General features: G+C 39.7%; 1 long non-coding RNA gene across 1 annotated transcript in view; it reads left to right on the top strand.

Annotated features, from left to right (window-relative positions):
• The window catches only part of LOC106955708 (uncharacterized), a 56384-nt gene extending 30366 nt beyond the window's left edge, over nt 1-26018 (top strand). The window contains exon 5 of the long non-coding RNA XR_001426639.1: nt 25608-26018. This is a non-coding gene — a long non-coding RNA (uncharacterized LOC106955708). The remainder of the gene's footprint in view (nt 1-25607) is intronic.
• The last annotated feature ends 246 nt before the right edge of the window (nt 26019-26264 follow it).

The following is a 26264-nucleotide window of genomic DNA, read 5'->3' as shown; positions in this document are numbered from 1 at the left end:
GGGGCGCAGAAGAAAAAGTTTGGGAACCACTGCCTTAATGGGACATATTTGGCCTTTTAAGACGAGCACGCTACGTAATAGCTAATGTATTCAAGTCATAATGCTGTGATCTTGAATGTGCTGGCAAACCGCAGCTCACTTACACCATGCAGAAGGTTTCAGAGAAAATTTACTTGGATGGATGCTTGTTTGCTCAGGAGATAATCATAAAATTGCTAAATTTGCCATGTCATTCCAGGCCAAGTGATTATTTTTTGTGATGAACTTCTGGCCAAAAATGCCAGACAGGAGGATAAAACTTGAACGACAAAATGAGAAGAAGCCTTTATCCATTGGTTATGAAACAATGCACTTTTGACAACAAGAACAATCTATCAAGACTGATTCTTGTCCTGACTGTCTCATGAATCTGCTTCTGTAGGTAAAAGTTCGTATGAAATCCAGCTTAAATGTCCCTTTTGTCAAATCATCAGACCATCTCATCTCTGACCTCCTCATGTGAACATAAACTCAAATTTAAAAGTACGTTAGTTTAAAATGACTCCTGATGGTGAAGACATATTGGACTGACAGCATGGCTTAACTCACTTCTCCTCATGTGGTATGAGTAAGCCAAACTTCCTGTTCATATATATATATGTGTGTGTGTGCGTGTGTGTGCTTAACTTCACCCCACAGCCACAGTCGTCCCAACAAGCCATATGGTCGCATCCTAATCTGAGCCTTTTCCTGCTGACAGCACTGAGATTGACTTCTGTAATTAGATCTGATAATCTTCTCTTGGTTGCACTGAGAGAAAACAAACTGAGACGAAGCTAAATTCAGGCTTAGGAGCATTTTTGAATCACCGACGGGGAAAAGTAAAGACACATTTGAAATTCAGCAATTTTTTTTTATTTTTTTATTATCAAACCAGAGAAGTCCTTTGTTTCAGCATCGTCTTTTAAGGCTTTGCTCAAAAGAGAATATTGATGGATGAGGCTCTTTGTGGAGGCTTCAGAGCGCTCACTCTGATTTAATATTCTAATGCCTGACTGCTCTGAAGCCGTAAACCTTTCCTCTCACGTGCCGTGACCGTGGTGTGATCTCTGTTTGCCCTCTGGCCATTTCTTCATTGTGTCTCCACTTGGATTGTTCCTTGGTGGTTACCACCTCTGCAGTGGTTACAGGATTTTAGCTTGACTCTTGATGCCTCTTACGTCTAATATGGTTTTCTTTCCCTTTCTGTGCTTCCTGACAGCGTAAATGTCTTAATCTGACCTTAATTCAGCCTTTTTGGTTCATCTTTTACCATGGTCCTGATTTTCTAATGAAGGACCTGCTTTTTCTTTTATGCATCAGAAGAAAAAGTTATGGGAAATGTCCTCCTTTGGGACATTTCCTGACTGACATCGCGCAGCAACAGGCTACGAGAACGGAAGTGCTACTCAATGCTCAGACAAAAGGAAATTGTATAAAAAATAGCTGAAACTTTAGGAATGCCATCTAGTTTAAAATCTCTGGCACACCTTGGAGCTTTTTGATATTCAACCTTTATTGGACAACAAAATGGATTTGGACTGAGGAAATGAATGATTTAAGACTGAATCTTTTAAATAAGAGACTCATTTATAAATTTGGAACATTGCATCACTTCTGCAAAACAGTGCTTATAAAAACTGAAGATGCCAGTTACATGCGTATCGGTTGATGCTAAATCAAAATATTGTCATGCATTGACAATGCATGAAAAATCAAACTGCTAATCACTGATTATTAAGGTCAGGGGGCAGCAGTGGTCAGAATAACTTTGGTCCATCCTGTCACTGCTGGGTTGCTGGTTCGAATCCCCGTTTTCTCTGTCTCAGTCACTTTGCCGTTGTGTCAATAACTCACCTTACCTGTTGGTGGCGCCGATTGAATGGCAGCCTCACTTCTATCAGTGTTCTGTCAGCTGTGGCTGCAATATGCCATAGTTGTGTTCATGTGTGTATCCTGATGAAAGGATTCCTCAAACATGCATGAAAGGATCGAGGCAACACTCCAGGTGTGCGTTTGATGAGGAAATAAAATCATAAACTTGATGCAAAGATCAAAAAAGTCAGTTTTACATAATACTGACCCTTTATCTAACCATAATAATAATAAAGCATGAATAAGATACATTATGAGTATTAAATTGAAAATGAGTGCCCAAAGTACACAAAAATCAGAAAAAAAACTTTAGTTAGAGAAAGTCCAAAGAATCAATGATCAAAAGTAGTTTACAAAACAAAAAATATCCGGCAGGATTTTCTGCATTGAGCCGTCCTTCCTGGATCCCCGTCCCTTCCCCCTCATCTCTCCTTCATTTCCTCCAGAAGGCGAGTGCCTCTCTAATTACTCTATTCTTGTAAAATCTTCACCCACAGCTTCTCTGAGGGAGGTCTGTTGTCCCTGGATGGAGTGGCTTCAGGGGCCTCTGTGTGTCCCCCGCCAAAGATTGATCAGATAGTTCCCCTCCCACACACACACACACACACACACACGCAGACTGCTTGGCAGAGGATGTGCATTCAGGGCAGGTGTGCAAGGAAAAGAGGAAATGGAGGGGTGAATGGCTTTAGAAATGAGAGGAGAAAGGTGGTGGGGTAAAAGCAGAGCTTATCTCCCTCGCCGGCCTCCTTCTCTTTGCCCCTCGGGGGCGGATAAGGCTCCTGATTGTGATGTTCGATCTGTGTGTGAGTTCAGGGCCATGATATGTTGCCGTTCGTGTCAAAAGTCACTTCATTCCAGGAGGGCTTCCCCCCAGCCGTCCCCAGTGTCCTTCTAGGAGTTTTTTTTTTTTTCCCATGTGCGGTGATGCGTGTGTACTTTCATTGTCGGGAGCTTCTGTTCTGTGTTTGAGAGATAACAACTCATGAGCGATATAAACCCATAACAACACAATCCCAAACAACGAACCACGACAAAAAGTGAGAAAATAGAAACTTTTCCTCCTCAGATTTCAGAGTCGGCTCTGGCAGGAGCCGGCCCTCGGAGGTCTGTGGGCTCTGGTGCTCCTCTTTATTGTGTTTTCGTGCTATCTGAGCGTCCCTCTTTCAATCTCTGGGGTTTTGCCCAGAAAGACATCTCTGATTCACTAATACAATCAGCGGAACCACAGCTGCACCACCATGTTGGCTAATTACATCATGGAGTCAGTGATAAAGTCTGGAGTAGGCTGCTGCATCTTTCTGGGAAGACAGGGCTTTTTTGTGGCCTTTTAGCTTGTTTTTTTTCCCCCCCTCCTGTTAAAGTTGAGCGGAAAAGTCATTAATGAATTTCCAGTCAACAAAAGCCTGAGTCGGCCTTGTAGAGAAGAGGGCTTGTTGTATGCAGATGCGAAGAAAAACCATATTAAAACGAATATGATCAATCTAAGTCGGTTTCTGTACAAAGATTATATCAAATTCATATATAACATGCAGCCGCCGATAATCCTTTTAGTTTAAATTGGAGCTCTTGGAAATAGAAGAGAAGTGTAAGTTATTTCCGAAAATAACCTGAAATTCATCTTTAACTTACCTGAAACGACTTTTCAGGTAAGTTAGCGTAGCATAAAATAATGTCAGAGTCGTACATTTTTGGTTAGCGCTACAAGTGTTTTAAATTTGAAACGAGATGATCAACTGATAAAAAAGCATTAAAGTAGCCCCTTAGCTTAGCGCAAAATCAGATGCTAACGTCCGTGTTGTCACTTTGGATAGTCTTACACAGTTTTCCGAACTGTTCGCATTTGGTCTGACCCTGTCAAAGTTTCTTTTTTCTACCGAGTATCTTAAATGAGGCACAGGTAAGATTTGCAGTTTTTGGATTTCAGACCTTATCACCACGTATGTAACCTTTTGTTGTCAGGCAGCCCAATGAGCTCATTGGGAAATCCCAGCGCAGCGTTGTTTGTGGCTAATGGCTAGTCATTTACTGTATTCTAACTTGGTTATTATCTATACAATTTCTGTCATTCAGTCACGATTTATTTCCCACTCAACATCTGGACAGATAAATGACTGACCAACCTAATAATAAGTCTTCAATATTCACATCAGGGTAACTTTATATGTGTGTGTTTGCATGTTAGCTCACCCTAACAACACGCTACAGAAACGCATCTAAACTGCTTTTGCAGTCAGGAAGGATGAAAGGATTTTTTTTTTTTTCAGGGGTGAACTGGAAATGAAAAAGTCAGTGCTGTGCTGCTTGCTAACACACTCATAAATGTTAATATAATCTCTGTTAACATATTTTACTGTACTGGTTTTAACTCTGTTTTCAATTATTCATTCAAAGCAACACAATCATCTTGTCTCCAGAAATATTTCCAACCACTTTTGAAAAAGGTAAACAACTTTTTTTTTTTTTACAATGAAGCCTTTGCCCTCTACTTCATAAATATTGTAGTTGCACATTTTAGTCATAGTTGTTATCATCCTTGGCATACATGTTTCGTATGGTGTCTTTCTTTAATTTTTCTCTGTAAAACACTATAAAGCATTACTGTTGATAAGGTCCTAGAAAAACAAAACAACTACATAGTTCAGTCGTGATGCCCCATGATACTTGATCCAAATTCTGAATCTATTATTAAAGATGGCTGGAATCGATTTTGACAAACATTCATTCCTGTTTTCTTTTGTTTGTTGTTCTTTTATGAAACGCCTGTTTTTATTTTCTTACCAATCAAGTTATTCATTTTCTTTAACTACATCCAACCTGACATTCAGTCATTGCTTCCAACATGCTACAATGCACCCTTGTAATAATAATAATAATAATAATAAAATCCTCTCTCTGACCCTAAAACTCCCAAGTAGTTACTTTTGTTGAAGGTGATATCTGACACTGGCTGGTGTGATTTTTTTACTATTTTTTATATATATATTTTAAGAGCAGCTGGAGCCGAACATGAAGGATCAAATCAGCAGATGTATTGATTTGGTCAGTGGAGACAGGGATCTGCTTTCTCTCTAATCATTGCGAAATGAGAAGCTCTTTGGGCTGCAGCGTTCGTGCCGGTGAAAAAGGGGCAATCGAACGGGGGCCTCGGCCTCATCTGAAATTCATCTTTAATCTTTATGAATTATGAATCGAATTCTGCGGTTGAAAAAGAAACGGCATTTACATAACCCCCCATGACCGGCGCTTCATGTTTTATGTGTGCTCTGGTTCTGCACTACATTTTTTTTTTTTTTTTACAGCAAATTATTTCTCACTCACATTTCTCTCCTTGTGCTCGACGCACCAGTGCAAAGTGTTGCCACCTGAGGTCCGCGTCGTCGGAGTACGTCTTTGTGCGCAAGAAGAATAAATGTACAAATATATGATGGTATGTGCGTTTAGAGATGCTGTGTGTGTGAGAGCATGTGTGATTTCCATTAGAATTGCTCATCCCTGTTGAATCATGCAAGTCAGCAGGAGGAAGTGAAGCCTTCTCCCTCTGGGCAGTATTATGGCAGCATGAGTAAAGGTATTTTCAGACACAAAAAGCAGTGCTTTAAATTTCAAATGGGATTTTGGAGGAGGGTTGAAAAGAAGAGGCGTATCTGTGAAGGGATTCACGCCACTTTTTACCCCTCCTCGTCCTCCTCCTCCTCTTCTTCATCCATTTTTTTCTTCATCCATTTTTTTCTTCATCTCTTTCCCTCTCTCTCTCTCCTTCTCTCTCTCTCTCTCTTGTCAACCTTTTCAAAAAGCATCTATATTCTCACACCAGGCTGTAGGGGCATCTTGTCATGTTGCTATGCTACCTGAATGTCAAGCAGAATGTCAGAGTGATGGCAGAGTGCGAATATACAAAAACAAAATGGAGTTTCCTCCGATTGGAAAGCAAGAAAAGGGGAAAACACACGAGGAAATAAACGGCATGAAAGTGTTTTCGCAATAAAATCAATATGATTCGAGTGTATTCTCAGAGAAAGTCGTTAGCACACCCCAACAGAATATCTTTGATCCATATTCCTATTGACGTCACATCGAGCAGAAGCTCGGGTTCCTCCACTTCGCATTCATCCTCCAGGTACACTACCTTTAACTGGATGCGACTTCTGATATAATCATGTAGATATGCGGACTAAATAAAAATATCTAGTCAAATACAGGCTCTAAATTATTTAAGTCTAACTTTAAACATGCAGAAACGCACAACAGATTCTACCTTTGTCATTATTAAACAGAGATGAAGACCAAAAGGAAAACTGAAAAATATTCTTCCATGGTCTAACAGTTCAGCTATCTAAACCGTTAGCAGTCAGTAACTGCATGACTTCATCAGCCTTTGAGAACATCATTGAAGCTTGTATTTGCAAAGCTCACCCGAAGCCCCAACCACCACCTTTACATCAGAAGGGGATCTGGACTTTGACTGGGCCACTGCAGCTCCTTGATTCTTTTGCTTCAGCCGTTCCGTTGAAGATTTGCTGCTGCCTTTAGAATCACAGATCTTTCGATGAATAACTTTGAGCCCAGCTGTAGCTGCTGTTCACACATTTAACTCTAGAATACAGAGGATTTTATTGGATGAATGAATGAATAATTGCTACCAGCGTTGAAAGGACAAAAATATTCAAAAATGTGATTGTTTTTCCCACCTTAAAAACTACAAAAATATTCTGCTGTGAAGTTGGTAATTTTATCTACCCTCTGCACTCAAACAGTGTGGATGTATTTTTGTACAAAAGCGATCTTTAAATCATCACAGATCCTATAAAAGACTGTATTTTACCTAACATTTTACATTTTAAGCAGATTTAAACTTGTTAGAGAAAATTTAGCAGTAAAAATGTTTTAAAAATTTGAGATTTAATTTAATTGGTAGGGACAATGCACATTAATTAACATTTCTGTAAATGTGCCAGACGCTCAATTTATCCTGCTAAAAGCAAAGGCTATACAAACAAGGCGAAAATGACTTAACTTCACAAATTTTATCAACAAGTACAAAAAAAATACAGTCAGTTCAAATAATAAATACAAAACAATGAAACTACAACAGTTATAAAAAGCATAAGAAGTAATTAAAACAAAAATAAAGTGTCCTTCACCATTTCAAAATGTCTTTGTGGAGCACAAAATCACTTTGAGGCCCACAAATGGCCTTCGGGTCGCTTATTGATTTAAAGGTAAGGGAAGTTAGCTTATCACTTCGGCATTTTCATAAAGATGGCTGATAGCATCTTGGATTAAATGTTCCACCCTTTGTCCTACAAACCTGAGAGCTGAATTGGATCATCCTGATGTGCTACTCTGCAGGGGTGTGACAAAATCCCCACGGTAAAGAGCACAAAACTGCAAAATGGATTGATGGCACCATTTTTCACACCACTTCTTCCTGGAGTTACATAAGCTCGCAGAGCGCTCCTCAGCATGATCGGCTCCAGCAGCTGCGTTAAATTGGACAGAAAGAGGAATGGATTGAAAACTGATTCGGTCATGTCTGGAACGTCTTCCTCTCATCCCAGACTAATTATCAACTCCTTTCTCACTTCATGGACAAAATTAGAAATTTGTTTTTCGATCTTGTCTCAGCCGTCGCAGGTTTCTTTCTTTTTTTCTTTCTTTTTTTTGTTTCTAAGGGATTGGCATGCATTTCTCTGTAGCATCAAGGATCTCAATCTCATTTTCTGCTCTGAATTACTATCTAATGAATATAAGGTTTTGGATTTGGAGACAGGCAGACTAGCTAATGGGTTTGTTAGTTTGTCGAGTAGCATGCCACACTCATTATTGCTTTCAGTGCTGTGATTAACTTGATTTGCAGGGCGAATCCATCCGAGAGAAGATGATGCGCTCACGTATATAAATGCACGCATGTCTGTAATGCAATTATCTGATTTAATAAGTTATTAATACAGTTTGTGGCTCAGTTGGAAATAGAAAAGTGGACGGCTGAAAACACTAAGGCGGCTGATGATCATGTTGTGATTGATTTAATTTTGTTTGGTTGGGGAACATGATGTTACAACAAAGACTAACAAGATGGGAAAGTCACTCAGGGGCATCACTGATGGGGAAAAAGGGTCATGAGATTGACTCAATTCTATACAGTTTCTCATGATTTGTTTAAAGATTATCTTTATAGAATCTCTTTTACTAATAAAAGAAGGGAGGAGAAAAGATTTCAGTTTCACATGGAGTTATTGGAGCCCAGATAGTGATATTATCCAAGGAAACTATTTTTTTAAGTCTTAATAGTGAGAATGTGTCATAAGAGAAGCTATAAAACACGCAGCTTTACAATTGAAACCTGATATTTACATACGCTAAATTAAAAGACACAGACACATTTTTTTTCTCATTGTCTGAAGCTAAATCAGTCCAAACTTTTCTTGTTTTTGTTTGGGTAGAATTGCCAAAATTATTTCTATTTGCTAAATGACAGAAACCTAAGGTAGATTTTTGTTAACATACATGTGGTCAGTATAAGATAACCATCTTTTAAGCCGTAGGATTTGGGTCAAACTTTTTCGGTTTCCTTCCACAAAAGTCTGATAGGTTAACCTACACCTGTGGATGTGTTTTAAAGCCACACCTGGAACTCTCTGCCTTCTGGTTTAACGTGATGGGAAAGTCAAAAAGAAATCCGCCAAGATATCAGGAAGAGAATCATACAGCCGCACTGTTACATTTTGAGGAAAAAGGATGATGCCTGTACCGTCCTAACTGTGAAGCATGGTTGTGGCAGCATCATGTTGTGGGGTTGTTTTGCTGCAGTACAAATTTTATGATTCCATCTTAAACAGAACATTATGTGGCAGAATATTGAAGCAACAGTTAAAGACATCAGCCAGGAAATAAAAGCTGATTGGTCTTCCACATGGAAGACCAATCAGCACACAGCCAAAGTGGTTTTAAAGCGGCTTGAGGACAACAGAGTCAAAGTTTCGGTGTGGCCATCACAAGGTCTTGACCTCAGTTCGATAGAGAAGTTGTGTGTATATCTAAAAAGATGTGTGTGGGGGTGAGGCAGCCTACAAACTGGACTCAGTTCCACTAGCCATGTCAGGAGGAATGACTGCTAGAGTTCCAGCAAACTATTGTGAGAAGCTTCTGGAAGGAAACCCAAAAGGCGAGACCAAGGCCATGTGGTTCAAATGCAATGCTATAAAATACTGAGGAAGTGTATGTAAACTTATGAATTAGAGGAAAATTACAAAATAATCTCTAAAAAATCTTCTCACCAGGTTTTGTGGCATCGAGCAAATAGAAATTATTTTGATAATTCTGACTAAGCTAAGACAGATTGGTCCTATTTAATTTCAGACAGTGAGGAAATAAAATGAGTATGTAACTATCTAGTTTCAACCGTACGTGTAAAGTCAGACACTCCAGTTCAGGAAGATGTGACCAAGGTAAAGGAAGAAGGCACAGAGATGATGGATACAACTCTCAATAACAATCACAAGTGTTTGTGATCTGCTGTCAGCCTCGGCGTGTCAGTCTTTCTGCCGAGATGAAACCAGGATGGGAGGTTTAACTCGTTTCCTTTTTATCTTTTGATAAATGTCTGAGGGAGGTCCCTGAATGTCATCCTAATGGTGTCACCGTGGTGATTATCAAGCGTTCAGGCTTCCTCGTCAAGCTCGAGGCTGTCACTAGAAATGTCAGATGCATCCCGAGTTACAAGTCATTAAGAGAGTTAACTGCAAAGAGGACAGCTGCAGAGAGCTGTCTTTAAGGTTAGCCATCTGGACGCGGAGCAGGACGCTCGAGCATTAATGTTTGGGTGAGAACAACCTGCAATCACGACCAGATGAGATCAGCCGACGTCAACGACAGGCTTCAATCAGATTTTAACCTCAGAACTCGCTGTGTATCTGAAAAGTCTGTTAGGAACTCCAGATCTGTCAAGAATTACATCAAGATCAATCATTTCTAAGCTTTTTCTAAACTTAATGTAATGTATACCCTGCAAAATTCAAGAGAAAAACAATTATAAGTACAACCTTATAAGTCCAAAAGCTGCAAGCATTAGGTTGCCAAACCGGGTAACCCTAACCTTTAACCTCTACAGTGGATGGACTCCTTCACATCCACTTCCCAGTCCGCTCTTCATCTTCCTCTCCTCTTACTCTACCCTCTGACCGTCTCAACACCATGGAGAGGAGAGTTTTCAGTCGCCTTTGGATTTCTCTGTCTTGGGTATTGACTCTCTCCCCATTTCAAACCCTTCTGTTTAACACATATGTAAACACTGTATCAGCTCCCGGAGTTGCTGGTGAAACTTGCCAAACTCAGAAAGACTCTGAACTATCTGATGAATTCAGACGCGGCGCAGAGGAGCCTGATGACAAGGTTCTCTGGCTGTCAGTAAGTAAAACCAAGCCACTCTCTCAATATTTCATCTGCCATTGTGCAAAGAGACCGGCTCCTAGATGCCACGGCTGCGTCTTGTTTTCTCACTAGATACATAAAATTGTTCATTATCCTAGCGTAATGCTAGACTAAAGATAAAATCTAGATGCTAACTGTGACATCACTGCATCATTTTTTTTTTGGTCTATTCTTATAAGAATATTTTACTTAGATGTTTTTACTCTTTTACTTATGGTAGTTTATTAGTTTCTTTTCTCTTTGATCTTTTGCTTATATAGGTGAGAGTTACTGGTTTAGTGAGTCTATTAATGAAAGTGTTGGAAGGTTGAATTCTTCTTTTTTGTTAAAATCTTATACATGGAGGAGATGTCGTTTCTTCATGTGTAGAGCTTTGCTGTTTGAAAACGCCTGTGCTGATCTTGTTTCTTCATCTCTTGCTGTGTTAATGCCTAAGACAGCTATTTCTGAGCAGTAACTGAGACTAAACTATTTGACTATTTTATTATTTTAATGATATTGCCAATTTGGCTCCCCGAATTGGCAATTTTGATCTACATGACAAGTTGTGTTACCAGTTGTCCTACGCAATTATTCATAGCCAAAACAAACCTGTTGTTTCACAGCATTCACAAGACCTGGACATGTAGAGAGATAAAGCAGCACCACCTCCTGTCGGCCCTTTGTTTCAGCCCCTACGGCCTTAACACCTGCCTCCCAGGAAGTACACAAAGGTCACATGAAGGGCATCATGTGGATATTTTAGCGCACATACAGTTTCTTCCCCACATGAGTTTGGTTGTGATTCAGAGAAACGCACTGGGACACAGGGGGAAACACACAAACGCGCCCTAAAAATGTACGTTTAATGAGCAAAGTCTGGAGCTTCTCTTCTCACTTGTCACCTCTCATTAGACAGTCGCATGGCGACTGACCTTGGTCGTCTTTCCTCGGGCCACTCTGCTGAGTTGTGTGTGCGTGTGTGTGTGCGTGTGCGCGTTAATTCGGGGGAAGGGGCCGCCTCACCCTAATGATGCGGCTGTGAAATCGGGCCTGAGCCCAGCGCCATCTCTCATTACGCCCCTCCAAATTCATTTGCTACGTCGGCTTGGCCTGCTCATGCATGCACAGCACGCCACTTTACCCATGTGGCTTTGCTTGTACCTGCTGTTTGTCTACATTTAGTTCAGAAGTCAAAACATGAGTTCAGGCAGGCACTGGTATGCATAAAGGAGAATATTTCTGAAGGAGAAGCAAGGTCACTGTCTTTAATTGTTTATTAATTTTTTTTTTTGTTTATTATCTTTATAATTTACAATTATGTTAGTTATAAATATAATTATAATTATGTTAATAACATGATTAGATAAAATCAGACCAAAGTATATAGAAGTTTCTGGTTGTAATACTGCAAAATGTGAGACAGTTCAAGGTGGATGAATACTTTTGCAATGCACCGCAAAAGAGTTTCAATCTCACAATTTACAAACAGGTTATGTCAAAAGTAAACAACATATTTTTAAAACTTTGCACTTTGGCACAAAACAGTTTGATTTCACCATGTTGCCAGGAGTCGTTTTTGTGTTGCTTTGCAAAGTAAGTGCACAAGGTTCCTAAAATATGATCAGATTCAAACATATATATTCTTTTATATTCCAAATCAAAAATAGAAGTTTATGGCTGTAACTTTTTTCACTTCCAACACCAACACCGATATCTGAGGTTTAGCCTCGACCGATACCGCTCCGATACAGGAAAACACTGATGAGTGGAACACATTTCTTTTCTTAAACACAGACATAACTGTACTCAATTACAAATTTATTTGATAACTGCACCAGAAGCTCACTTAAATACACCAATAGCTCCATAAACTTGGTCAAACGTGTGAAAACAACACAACTTTAACTTGTTCCGTCAGCGCAAAGAGGAGTGGAACAGTCAATGAAAAATAAATAATAAAGAAACTGAAACTAAGGAAAATCATAGGTTGACTCCCTCGGTCAAACATGTAAAAAATAAACCGCAAAAAAACCTTCATTCTAGAAAGTGCAATTAGTAATTCTAAATATAATGTAAAATAATGTCGTATAGAATTAGACTTAATAGATCTGCCCTTATGGATTGGGCACATGCTCACTGATATCTGATCTGGAATTTTTTTTTCAGTATTGTGACCAATACAGATATTTATAACAGATCAGTGCATCTCTAGTTGTAACATGTCAAAGGTGTAAAAGTTCAAGTCTTACGACGCTGCAGTTTTGTAGGAATGTCACAATGACGTATAACTACTCTACTCCGCTAAAAACAACGGGCCACTCCACCACTGCGGATAAGTTGATGTATAATTCATGTAGCAACTGTTCTGCATATTAATGTTTTGTACAAGACGGCGAGCTAATACATCTTCACACAGCAGAGCTGTGAGCAAACCTGTACAGTGATCTCAACAGAGCCGCTGTCAGCCAACGTCAGCTGACCTCTGCCGTGATTGGATCGTGCCCAACCGGCTCCACCAGTAGATGACAAAGGTGTAAAAACTGTATGGGGTGGGAGGGTTGTGGGGAGGAGGGGGGTTGTGGGGGGGGGGGGGGTCCATGCCTAAATGGGGGATGGGGTTGACTGGCATCCACATAAAGTATCTCCTCCTCTGACCTTGAGAGGCGAAGTGCTCCACCCTGCAGGACGAGCAGAAAGACGCCGCCCTGCCCTTTCAAAGCCAGCCACTAAGAATCCTGCTGTAGTTTCCTCTGTGTCAACAATCAGACTTCCTCTTTACAATAAAACCCTGAAGAGTCTGACATGTGTAGCAGGATACAGAGCGCGCTAAGCAAATGTCAAAGGTTTCCTTCTTCTGCGTGTTATTTGATCTGATGCATGTGTGTGTTTGTGTGTGCGTGCGTGTGTGTGGGTGTGTGCGTGTGTGTGTGTGCATGTGTGTGTGTTTTCCATCGCAACAAACAGATGGTATCATAATGACATCATTGCACTCTAGGGTTATGTTCTCTGAAACTCAGTGGTGGTGGTGGGGGGGGGGAGAAATGAGGAGTGTTTCATCTGAAAAGAGCAGCAAAAATGAACCATTTAGCTGGAGTTTGCCCCGCTAAACAACGCCTACTTCCCCGTTCCTCGTCTTGTCTGTTACAAATGTCAGCGCTGCCAGTTAACTGGACTTGAAATGATGTGCTTCGTCTTTCTCAGTCTCTTCTCTGCCATGTTCTCCTTCATTTGTTCAGGTTGCCCCGAGCACCTGAGTTTCTTTTTTCTTTTTTTTTTATGAGCATCTCTTTTCCCCTTCTTTTTCCTTTTCTTTTTTGTCTTTTTTATCTCCCCACTCTGTTCCCAACCTCTCTCATCTCAACCAAGCAGGGAGAAACCTGTCACCACGCAGCATTAGTATGCTCTTTTCATATCCGTGTCTCTTTTTCTCCCTTTTTCTCTCCCTCTCTCTCTCTCTCTCTCTCCCTCTCTCTCTCTCCTTCCTTCTCCTCTTCCTGCTTGTTCTGTGCAAACATAAAAATAGTTTATGCCTCTGACAAGAAAATGCCTCTAATCCCGAGGTTTGTTGGAGAGCAAACAGACGCAATTGGCCACTTATTATTCTGTGTAGAATTTTCTATGTGGGGTGTTTGTGGTATCCATGGCAACAAAGTAGGGTGCAGATCCCCCCCACCCCACCCCTGAAGCCCCTCACTCTCCCTCCCGTGTCACCGAGCAGAATTGGAGAAGAGGGGATGAAAAGAGGCGATAAAATAACACACTTACTGAAACACATGGGGCAAGCTATAACCTGTTAGTTCAGTAACTGTGTGTGTCTCAGCGTGTGGGCGTGCGCGTGTGTGCCTGTGTGTGTGTGTGTGTGTGTCACTCTTTGTCAAGTGTATAATAGTATCTGCACGCCTGCATATAGCTGTTGGCTTTCACACAATCAGATTTCTTTGATTGAATCCTCGTGCGTAATATAAGAGGAGATTGTGAGAACTGGATCTATTACTGAAAAAGAAAGACACAGGTGTTCGGTTTTGTCTTAATGCATGATGCGTCTTCACCTGCCGGTTCAGGTGCAGTGGAGCCCACACGGAGAAAATGCTTGTAATTATAAGCCTTCCACATGTGAGCCGTCTCCTCTCCGGGATGCGCAGACCTTCGCACTCCATCTAACACCGTGGAAATCAATGAAAGCCAGTCGGAGAGGTGTGAAGATTGAGCTGCGGTCAAAATACTTTGCATGCCGTCTAGTGATGGGAATTCCTGCTCTTTGCCAGGATCCGCATCATTTGCCTCAGCTCGAAAAAAGAAGGAGGAAAAAACTTTGTAGCTGCTGCTGTGTAAAAAATTGGTGAACTTACTAAGGTGAGTTCTGTTGAAAGTTTCTCAGCAGTTTATATCTTCTAAGTCTGCTTAATGACTGAGTATGAATCCAGACTAGTTGGTCTTGGAGGATGACATGGTAGGCTGAAATGGGCCTACACCAAAGTGGACTGCTACCTTCTTAAAACAAATCTCAAAAATCTTTCAGAACCTTGTCTAAATACTTTTACCGACCTTTAAACCATTATCACATGTGCATTTGGTGGGTCTTTACACAAAAGTAGGTCGTCGTTGATACAAGGATTATAGCTGGAAGGTCACTAATGATCTTTAGTTCTTGGTTCATTCAAAATGTTTCTGGTCAGAATAAATGCCTGATGAGTGGATGTGTGAAACAATGTGAAGATAAAAACTCGCTACTTCACTCTGAATTAAATTTTCAGGCACTTCGTCTAAACCTAATTTAGGATGTTTTCACACCTGATAGTCCAGTAGGCTCGGTTGGATTGGGGATCAGGATTGTAACATTTGTTAGATTTTCAGCTAAATGAAGTTTGCTTTCACATTACACCAGTGGTGCCAAAAGTGGATCCTCGAGGGCCGGCATCCTGCATGTTTTAGTTCCCCCCTGGTGGGAGTAACAACCTTTTTGGCATGTCAAAGTTCTTCTTAGGCCTTCTGATGAGCCGTCATTTGATGCAGTTGTGTTAAACCGGGGAGAGAGAACATATGTTTTAGACATATAAAAAATGGATTCTACACCCATCGTTCACAGAAACAAACTAGCATTACAAAGGCCAAAAACAAAAGCAAGCGGTAGGAATGACAGTTGTTTTGTCTGAGGAGAAATATTTTTGGGATTTTATCTGTTTGACTTTGTGGAGACACTTTTTCTGTGTTAAACTGAGTTACGTTTCTGTTTCATAATTTGTTCTTATTGCATTTGTTTTTGGTTGTCGTCACCGAGCATCAAAACAAAATGTAGATTCAAACACATTATGTCAACACCTCACACCCTTTATACTATTCTAGGAAACTTCAGTTTGTAATTATTTTTAATAATCTGGACCTATTGGAGCTCAATTGAAATACATTTTATTCTTTCTCATTGTCTGTTCTCGTTTCAGACACATAATTTTCAAACAATTACACAAATGCCAGTGTGTTTACTGCCTGCTGTTTTCAGTTGAATCCATCTTTTCAGCACGTGCTTGATCAATACGTTGACGGCTGTTGAACCCCTATGGAACTCAGAGGTGAAAGGTCATAGAGGTCATAGGGCATTGAGTGCTGAGAGTCAGCATATTGTCCTGCTGATTACCTTTTATTAAAGCCTTCACACATCCATAAAGCTGGATGTGTGGAGGTGATGCTGAACCAACCTTTAGCTTAAAATGAGAGGTAATCGTTTTCAGGACAACAGAAGATCAACAGTATCTGAATGTCATACTTCTAAGAAACACAATAAAACACCTCCAACAAATAGATGAGCAGGTTTTCACTAGAGCTCCTGATGGATCATGTTTATGGTCCTTAAATTTTATTTTGTATCAGTCAAAGTATCTTTCACTGTAATTGCTACTACACATAGTGGGCAGTTTGGGCTCGGTCCCAAACCACGTCTAGTGCCAACAAAATATGGCACTGGCCACGCAGTGCCATATTTTAGCATATTTTAGCATATGCTAACTATCTACTAGATTACAAAGCTGCTTCTCTTTTTTCTTTTTTGTTTGATAAAGCCAGCTGCCTCTTTGTTAAATAAATTTTGCAGCAGACGAAGTGAAAGTCTAGACTTTGATTGGGTTGAATATGTTTTGATCTAAACCTGTGGTGTCCAAAGTGTAGACTTGTGTAGACCACAGGGTCTACATAAATTCAGCTTTTAATAATAAAAAAAGAATAAAAAATGCAAAAATATCTTCTTTGTTTTTTTCTTTCTTCTCATCTCAACAATAACTAAATGTAATTTTTTTGTGGATTATTAGTGCCTGGTTTGATTTTGACTCCTTCCAGGTCAGACAGCCTTCGGATGTGATGTGCGGCATCAGAACAAATCGAGAGGCGATGTTGTCTCAGAGTTCCCAGGTGCTTCCCCAGCTGTAGCTCTCATCCCGCAACTAAACGGCACATTCTTTTTTTCTCCTCATCATCTCTGTGTTGTAATTTTAGATTAATAGACTCTGCACAGAGAAAAAAAGCTAAAGAGCCCAGATTATTCACGAATGTAATCTGTGATTGGTTTTAGTGGATCCTGGCTTTTTGGTGGCTTTAGAGGAGATACAGCTGATGATTTATTTTATTTTTTTTTTAGGATTTTATTATAGCAGCTCTTCTGCTGTATTTTGTGAATGATTTAAACACACTGATGATCACCTTTTTAGGACAAAAGTGGGGGAGACATTTTTATTCATGCAAATGATTTGAATCAAAATTATTTCCACATGCAGATCTGCAGGCAACAATTGACTGTTTAAATTAAACCATTTAAATCCAGAGCTTCAGTCAAAGTGCCACTTTGGAGTATACAAAGTTTAAAAAATTAATTTCTTTGCTTTTATTCCTTTAAACAATTAAATAATGTTTTTGAATCAGTTCAAGCCAATTTAGTAACTTTTCTAAATTATTTGATCTACAACACAGGAGAAAAATTATACGTCATTTAATTTGCTTGCACAAATCACAAGTTGATGAAGAAGAAATGACTTTGAGATGGTGAAACATGGTTTGTAAACCGCAGTAAAGAGCCAGTGAACTTACATAACTAACATAGGGCTTGACTTGAAACTTGGTTAGAAAAACTTGAGACTTACTTGTGAAGTCTCCAGCAAAAAAAAAAGAAAAAAAAAGACTTTGCTTTACATCTTCATCTTCATAGTCCAGTTCCCTGTTTCAGGATCACTTCAGACGTCTTGGCTTATTTTCCATCTGCCCTGACAATCCTTACTTCCCACAGACTGACACACACCGTGGGGTCAAAGCATGAGACAAACTCCAAGAAATGTATACTCTCATGTTCTCACTAATACATCCTTCATCGGTTCCTCCACACCTTCATTGCAGCACAGATCACAGGACAGGATGTGTTCCAGTTACAGCGAGAGAACTCAAAGGAAATGATGCAAATGCAATCTAACCCACCTGCAAACATGGGCATCTGCAGGCCCCATACCTGTAATTTAACCCCAGTTTAAACCACCCACTGATTAAAGCAATGAAGTATCCGGCTACACAGGAGAGGAATCAATAAATGAAATAGACTCCACTTTCAGCGTTCTTTGTGGCTGGCACCACAACCAGCTGCCCATGCTAATGGGCCCGGACATGTGATGTCTTGGGGACAAAGAGGCTTTAAAGGGGACTAATATGTGTGCTGCTGTGGCACATTATCTCCTCAGTCCAGTTCGAGTTCAACAGTACACGACACGAACAGGGTGGCTTTTTTTTTCCTGAAGCTCATTCTTGGTTTGTACCGTATTTCCTTCTGAACCTATCAGGCTCCCAGTGGGGTGCTGCCAGCTCACAACCAAGACTACCGCTTCTGTTGATGTGGCCATTACTTTTATTTGTTTTTCCTGGTTTTTACTGTTGTGTTATTCTTCGCACCACAATTCAGTAGTAAAGAGACTCTTTCCTGAAATCGGTTGGCAGCCAGCGGAGCGATTTTATGCCCCACTTATTCAGAGACATAACTGATCATGTTTTAGACTTTTCTTTAACGCTCCAAACCTCCATACAAGGCAAAGACCTGAACTGAGGGTTCACATTGGGTTGACATTTTAACTTCATGTAGGGTTGGGTGGGAATACACTAATGGCTTTGATGAAGGGAATCCAAAAAACAGTGCTTTACATACAGTCTTTGAAATCTACTTCAAATTTGATGTGAAAACAAGGTTAAAAATGTTGGTCTTAGTTTGAGGTTTGCTGCTGTCACTTTTATCCCTGAGTGAGACCCATACATTCCCTCTGGGTTTCAATAAAACAGTGATACTGGATCAAAAAGTGGTCCAGAATTACACATTTTAAGCCAGGACGAAAGTGATCATAATTTTTCAACAAATTGTATTGAATTTAGCATTATGAAAGTCCATTTGCTGAATGTTGTTCTGCTTCAACTTGAATCTAATCTCGGAATTTTCACCTTGTTTGTCCTGTGTTGTAATTTTCTATTTTGTGATTTTGTGGTTTCTTCACAACTCAGAAAGTTAGAAATCAGAGAAGCATGACTCCAGACAACACGCTTCCATCGCGCTCAAGTCCAGTGGTGGCATGTTTGTTGCTTTGCACCTCGGTATCTGGCGCTTTGCGTTGGACTTGATGTTTCATTGCTTGGGTGTAACTGCATGGCTATGGGGACTCATTCTTTGAAGCTCTCCTCACACAAAGTCACATGGAGTCTAAGATTTCCATGCATTGTTCTTTTTGAATTCGTGGAAATGTTCATGTTTGTGTGAGGGCATGGCAGTGCTTGTGAAAAACCAATCTGTCAACAATCATATCTGTTGAGTTTTTTTTTATAATCAAGCTTTTAAAAGTCTGAATGTAACAGGTTGAGGGCCTTCACTGATTGGTGAACATCTTGATTTATTTTTGTTCTTAAAGTTTGCCTTTAAATGTTTAAAGGTTCTTGTGTGATTCCGGTAGGAGGCGGACCGCTGTTGCTTTCTGTGGTAATGTTCAGGCATTCATTTTTTAAACATTTTTTTTTTTTTTTTTTTTTTTTCAGAAATTTTTCTTTTTTCCCCCCTGGAAACCATGACCTGCTCATGTGAAATCTGTTGCACATTTCCGTCTTTAAAAGAAATCTGTAGAAACCTGGTTGCTTAAGCAACGAATGTACGTATTTTTGTTGTTTTCATGTCATGTCCTTGATCCAGTTGTGGCATCCGGTGAAAGTAATTGCTTTTTCTTCCATTGCTAAATAGTTTAATAAATCATAGTAGTACATTTGACCCAAGACTTTATCACTGTGATGCAACATTAATAACAACTGAGCCACCATGCAGCTCTTATTTATTTCTGATTGCTAATATTTCCTATTCATTTGGCATTTCAGCTCCCACATTGGGCTCTCAGGCCCAACCGCTTCACCGCTAGCAGCGAGCATTTATCGTATCGTTTATCATTTATTGTGAGTCACCGTTGTCGTGATAAATTCCAAATAACAATGTTTAAAACCTCCAAAAACAGTCTGTGATGTGGTTATTGTTTTTACTAATTTCCCTAGTGCCTTTTCAATAAAAGTTCAGTAAGTTTGAAAATGTGTGTTCAGCTTAGACATCCCACTTCTTTATGTGAATGGTGTCCCAAAGAAACATGTTACAAGTTGGAGGGTTTGTCAAGAGCAGTATTTGTGTTTGTAGGGCTCTGACTGCTGTGTCATGCGGTCAGAGCTATAATGTTACCTAAAAAAAAAAAAAAAAAAAAAGTAGAAAATAGTTAATTTCATCACTTCTGCTGTTTTGATAATGGCACCACAAAATATCGTGATAAAGGTTTAGGCCCACATCGCCCACCCCTGTTTTGATTCTGAATAAGGAAAACATTTTTCTGCTTACCATGCTACTTCTGTTGTCTCTATGATCTCACTCCCATCTTCACATCAGGGTACGAAACATTTGTCTCATCTCGACATACAGACCCTGAATCCCGCCTGATCTCACCGCCCTCTCTCTGATCTCCTGGAACATTTGTTACTCGTTGCGTCTGTGCCATGAACGCCTCCCACAGCCCTCCACCCCCCCCATTTGGCAGCAGACTGCTTGTGTTTGTGCCACACTCGTAGCGGGGGTGTCATGTCGTATCACGGTGCCACATTCTGCCGCCACAAACTGTACATCTGCTGTTGATCATCAGCTCCACTAAGAAACAGCAAGTCAGGACTGAATGAAGTGAATCACTACAACCGGTGTTCCTGAGAGTGCTACGTGTAAATACTTTGCACACATACTTTCTCTAGCCAATACTTTGAAGGACTAGCTGACATGATCTGTAGGTGTTTGACCTTTTTATTAGTTTCATTTGTGCTTCTGGTTTGTGATAATTTCTTTGTTATTCACCTTAATCTTCTATTGTAGTTTATTCCACGTTAGTTTATATTCTCTTCATTTGTTCTTTGTATCTGTTTATGTTAGTGTTTCTTTCTGTTTACTGTTTGACAGTTTTTTCCCCTTAAAACTGCAGTACGCAACTTTTATAAAAAAAAAAAAAAAAGTTTGCACACCTTTATTTAAACTGTTACCTGGTTGTGACAGATGAAACAGATGATATATGATAAAATGAAGATCCTCCCAGTGGCATTATTGCCATCTAAAGAAATGCTCTGCTCCCAGTGAGAAACAACCAATCAGAACCAGTGGGAGGGTCTTATAGCGCTGTCAATCATGCTTGTGTTCCAAGTGCTCAATGGTGTGAAAAGAACTTATCCCATTAAAAACCCCCATTAGTAGCCAATTAGCCAGATCAATGATGGCAGGTTAGGTTGTGGTAAACCAGCAGTAGTGTAGCCAGAGCAACTGCGAGAGTGCAAGCAGCGCATACACATGCATGATTGACAGTGCTAAGACCCTCCTCTATGAACTTATTGGTTGCTTTTCTTTAGATGGCAATAGGAGCAGAGGAAGAAAGCAGAGGAGCTCAATTTTTTCACAGATTATCTGATTCATACTGTATGTAATGGGTAAAAAATTATATATACACATATATGTACTTTTCAATAAAAGTCACATACTGCAGTTACATACTTACCTTTCACCTTTCCTCTAGTCTGCATCCTGCTCCCCTTCCCAGCTGCATCTACTCACCTGTGATTAGCTCTTCTGGTTCTCATGTCGTTCTCCACTACAAAGTTTCCTTTCTGCATTGTTTTCCACTGGTTCCTCCATCTTTATCCTCGTTTCTCTGGCTGTTCCCCGATTCATCTCTTTGCCAGATGTACGTTATTTTATTTTTTATTTTTTTGTTTGCTTGTTTTTTTTCATTAAAGACTTTGCTTTCTGTTACTCTCTATGTTTGGGTCCTTACCTTAAACTGAACACGACAACAAGATGTGGCAGAAATAAATCATAGAAGTTATTGCTTCCCACATTCTCAACTAATTGTAAATTAATCTTGATGGTTGTTTATCTTTAGCCTATTAAACTTTGTTTTTTTTTCTGCAGCTCAGCACAGAAGAAAGCTTTCCTACTATGTTACATTTCAGAGCACGACTGACGAGGAAGAATGCACTTTTGTTGTCTTTCATCCTGTCAGTCACTTTGCTTACTTCTTTATTCTATTCTGAATTCACAATAATGAAGCATAAAAGGCTGGCATTCCCAACATACAAACTACTGAAGATTTTTTTTTTTAGAGCAACAGCTCAACGAAACAGGGGAGGCTGTGAAAGGAAGTCCATCAGCCTGCAGCAAGCAGGTTACAGTCTGGAGGTTCTTTGTTTCTTTACTGCTTTTTTCCTCAGAAAGTATAAAAGGTAAAACTCATGGAGACCATCCCATAACTTCTCTAATCCTACTTGTCAGGCTTTATTCTGTACCCACTTACAACAAAGAAATATAAAAATTGCAAAGTACAGTATTGTGACATAATATAGCACAAAATGAAATGCCTTCTAGGTATATACACTGTTTAGCTTCTCGCAACAGTAGTCAGATTCCAGTCGTCTCATCAAAATTTAAACTGATTCCATATTTCCAGAATGATTTATATTCCTGCTTTATGAAATACTGATTCTGAATTTGACTGATAGTAAACTACAGAAGCATATTATTTTTTGAGTTCAAAGTTTCATGTAGTTTAATAAACGTTTGTCAAAATGGACCTATGCACAAGACATTCATAAACTAAAGCTCTCAGAGCTGCTGCCAAAAACTAAATCTGAATGACCAGCACTTTCAGTCCATCACCTTTATAAATGAAAACACAGCTCTTTCATCTTCATACACACTCTGAAAGCCTGTAAAGTAGTCTACACTGTGCTGTAGCTGTTAAAAAATATTCAGATCCCACAGCTTTTGTCTCATGAACCACAGGTTTTGGGAACTGCAGCTTTGTTGGGCCCCTTATTACTATATTAACACAATATAAAGGTTTGACTCTCATTACTGATAGTCTGACTTTTCTTTTCTTTTTTTTTTTTTTTTTTTTTTTACATTTTTCACATCATCAAACTAAGTTTTATATAAGACAAATATAATCTGCGTAACAACTTTTCTGACCTGTAAAAAATAGAGTTTTGCTCCCCTCATCATTCACCCCCCATTTGTTAAATTATGAATTAACAGTGATGAACCTAATTTTCAAATGACATTAAAGAACCTTGTCTGACACCATAAAGTAGCCAAAACATCTCATTAAACACATCATGCCCAGATTTAAAGATTTAGACGGGATGAGAAAAGTCTTTGAGGTTATTTAGTATAGAAATGGTTTTTTTGTAGCACTTTTCAACAACAAGGCAGTTCAAAGTGCTTTACATCACAAAACAAATCATAAAACATCATAAAACCATCATACAGTCACCAGTAAACATGTGTCGAGTCCCATTGTCAAAAATCACCAGTACAAATCAAATGTATTGGTCAATGTTCTAGTGATTATGTGTCAAAAGCAACTCTAAACAAGTGAGTTTTTAGCCTTGAGCTAAAGGAACTCAGTGTTTCTCAGGCTCTGGGACTCCAGAGAACCAGAAGACCAGCCAGTTTCCACAAACTGAAACTGGAACAGCTGTGAATCATCCCAGGAGTGGTCCGCCTTCCACGATTACTGCAAGACAGTTTCAACAACTCAATGCACGAGGTAAAGAAGCCAGAACGACATCAAGTCACTGAAATGCCTTGTTGCTGAAATGTGCTGTACAAATAAAATTTGATTTGAGTTTTGATTTGACCAGAACTTTTGCTGACCGAAAAAAGCCCGTCTCACATTTGCCAAAAAAAAAAAATATCTTGACCAAGACCTTTGGGAAAACACACCACACAGAGGAGTGCTGTCTCATTACATCTGGTGTAAAACTGACTGTATGTTAAAAAAAAAACAAACTTCAAACTGACAGTCAAACACTGGTGAGAGTGTGATAGCCTGAGGGCTGCCTTGTTGCTTTGTGACCTGGGCTGCTTGCCATAACTGATGGAACCATGAATTCTGCTCTCTAGCAAAAAGTCATGAAGGACAGAGTCCAAGTGGCCTATCCAAAGTTCTGATTTAAATCCAATTGAGCTATTGTGACATGACCTTAAGCCGTTTGTACTGGAAAACCCCACAACATATGGCTAAATTAAAACAATTCTGCACAGAAGAGTGGGTGAAATGCCTCTACAGCTACACTAAAGACTCTTGCTTGTTATTGCAAACACTTACTGTCAGGTGTTACCAGCAAACGTGGCATAACTAGTTGGTTTAATTACATTTTCACATGTAATTTTCACATGTAATGTGAAATTGTAATTAAACCAATAGACTGGTTCGTTTAGACTGGATCTTTTTTTTTTGTCTTAGTGTGATTAAGAAGGCAAAAACTGAAGAAACGTGAATCCATGGATACATGAGAGTTTTCTGAGGGAATGAAAGCAAGTTGTTCTCTGGGAATATTTAAAAAACTGCTAAGGCCAACTGTTTTCACTAATTATCAAACGGTTTCGGAGCTCTGTTAGATACAGGAAGGCAACAAAAACGATTGTTGATTCACTTTTAGGCATTTTTATGATGAGTCAAAATGTTTCAAGCTATGACAACAATGATGCCATCTGCCAAAAAGAACTTAAATAGAACTGGACTGGAAATATTATTTCTCTCGTGGTGCTGTTATCGTTCTTTTCGTCCCGTGTGTGGTTGAATAAATATTGGCTCACATCAAATATTTGCTGTTTACATGTTTGCTCGGGTGATTTAGAAGGCAGACCAGCTTTCTGTGCTCTTAGTTTTCAATTATCTAGCTGTCGCACGTTTCCCTCAAATCTCTCAATTTGTGCATGTGAGCGCCGCACATACATCTGTGACTGATTTCACAGGTGTCTGTGGGTCATTATGGTTATTTTGTTGCTTTTGAAGGGAGCTTACGTTTGCTTAGGTACACGTCGAAGCTTTTTGTGTACATATGTTTATGTTTGAATCTGCATTATGGAAGAGACATCTGTCTTTTTGCGTCTGTGAAAACATGAGCGCATTCCTTTTTTTTAATTTTTCATGTATATTTTTAACAGCAGTTGTGACATTCAGACTAGATGCTCTGTGATAGATAAGCAAAACTTTAAATGCCTTTCAAAAGCATTCACATCATTTTAACCTTTTCACATGGTATGACAATAAAGCCGCAGTATGTAACTGTTATAAAAAAATATATATATACTTTTTATTGTTGAAACTGTCGCTATGTCGTGACGGTATGAAACAGATAATCTGTGGGGGGAAAAATGGAGCTCCTCTGCCTTCTCCCAGAGCTAACTAGAAACAGCCAATCAGAACCAGGAGGCGAGTCGTAGCGCTGTCAATCAGCTTCTGTGTGGTGCTGCTCTTCCCCCGTCCCATGCGACATTTACTTTCTGCTACTTCCTGACAGCACAGCTTGTAGTGGACGCTAAGCTGAGTTAGCATGGCCACAAATGACGGTGGATAAACAGTTTTCTCTGCCATGGGCACGTTTAGCAGTGAGTTGATTGACAGCGCTAAGATCCTCCTCCAGGATCTGATTGGTTGTTTTTGGTCGGGAGCTGTGCATTTCTTCAGACAGCAATAGCATCTAGGGAATGAGGAGGAGGAGGCTGATCTTTTCATAAATTATGTGTCTTTATTAGACACATAAATTAGGTGCATCAGGTCGTGTTTGACCCCTGACCAGGTTCACAAAATGACAAAGAATTGAGTTGTTTTTAACCCAGGAGTTTTGCAGTGTCCCCTATTTTTTCCAGAGCCTAGAGTTTGATGTGTATGTTTTGGTATTTTTTTCCAGACATACACAAAACTCATTTGCGTTTCTGTGTGTTATTCTAGGATGTTATCTGTCCCACTTGATGATTTTCAAGGAGGTTGCAGTGCTGCTGGCTGTTTCCCTGTCAATCCCTCCATTCTCAGCTACAACCTCTATTAACACGTCCATTAATACCACTGCACAGATGGAAGTCATCATCTCGCACCCCCCAAGACGTATTCAGATCCCGATGATAATTCCTTATTCTTCTCCCATGTCTCTTCCCAATAGAAGAATGGTAATAAACAATATGTTTTATTGATAGTAATGCTTTCTTGCTGCTGCTTTCTTTCAAGTAATGCCTTTTTTCCCCCCCACTTTTTTATTTCTAACACCCAAATTCTAAGTGTAAATGTGATTATACATGAATAAAAAAAAAAAAAAAAAAAAAAAAATTATGGCACTCTCAACAAAAAGAAATCAGTTTGGCTCTGGAATAAGAAAACAACTTGATTTGTGTTTCATTTGCATGCAGACATTTCTTCCTCTCAAACTTTCTACTTGACGGAAAGAAAAAAAGCCGCATTGAATGCCGAGTACTTCTACGTGTTCATATTAGCAGGCAACATATAGCCGGATACAGTACAGGCACGCACGCTGATACGTGCCGATGGTGCTACTCCCCCCTCCGCTTGTCATTCACAAACACCGATGTTAACATTCATCTTCACACATGCCTC

This window comes from Poecilia latipinna, unplaced genomic scaffold (assembly GCF_001443285.1).
Source record: "Poecilia latipinna isolate Pla-1442-1.1 unplaced genomic scaffold, P_latipinna-1.0 Scaffold762, whole genome shotgun sequence".
Taxonomy (NCBI): Eukaryota; Metazoa; Chordata; class Actinopteri; order Cyprinodontiformes; family Poeciliidae; genus Poecilia; species Poecilia latipinna.
Note: the sequence above shows the minus strand (reverse complement) of the source record. Positions and strands in the feature narration are given on the sequence as shown.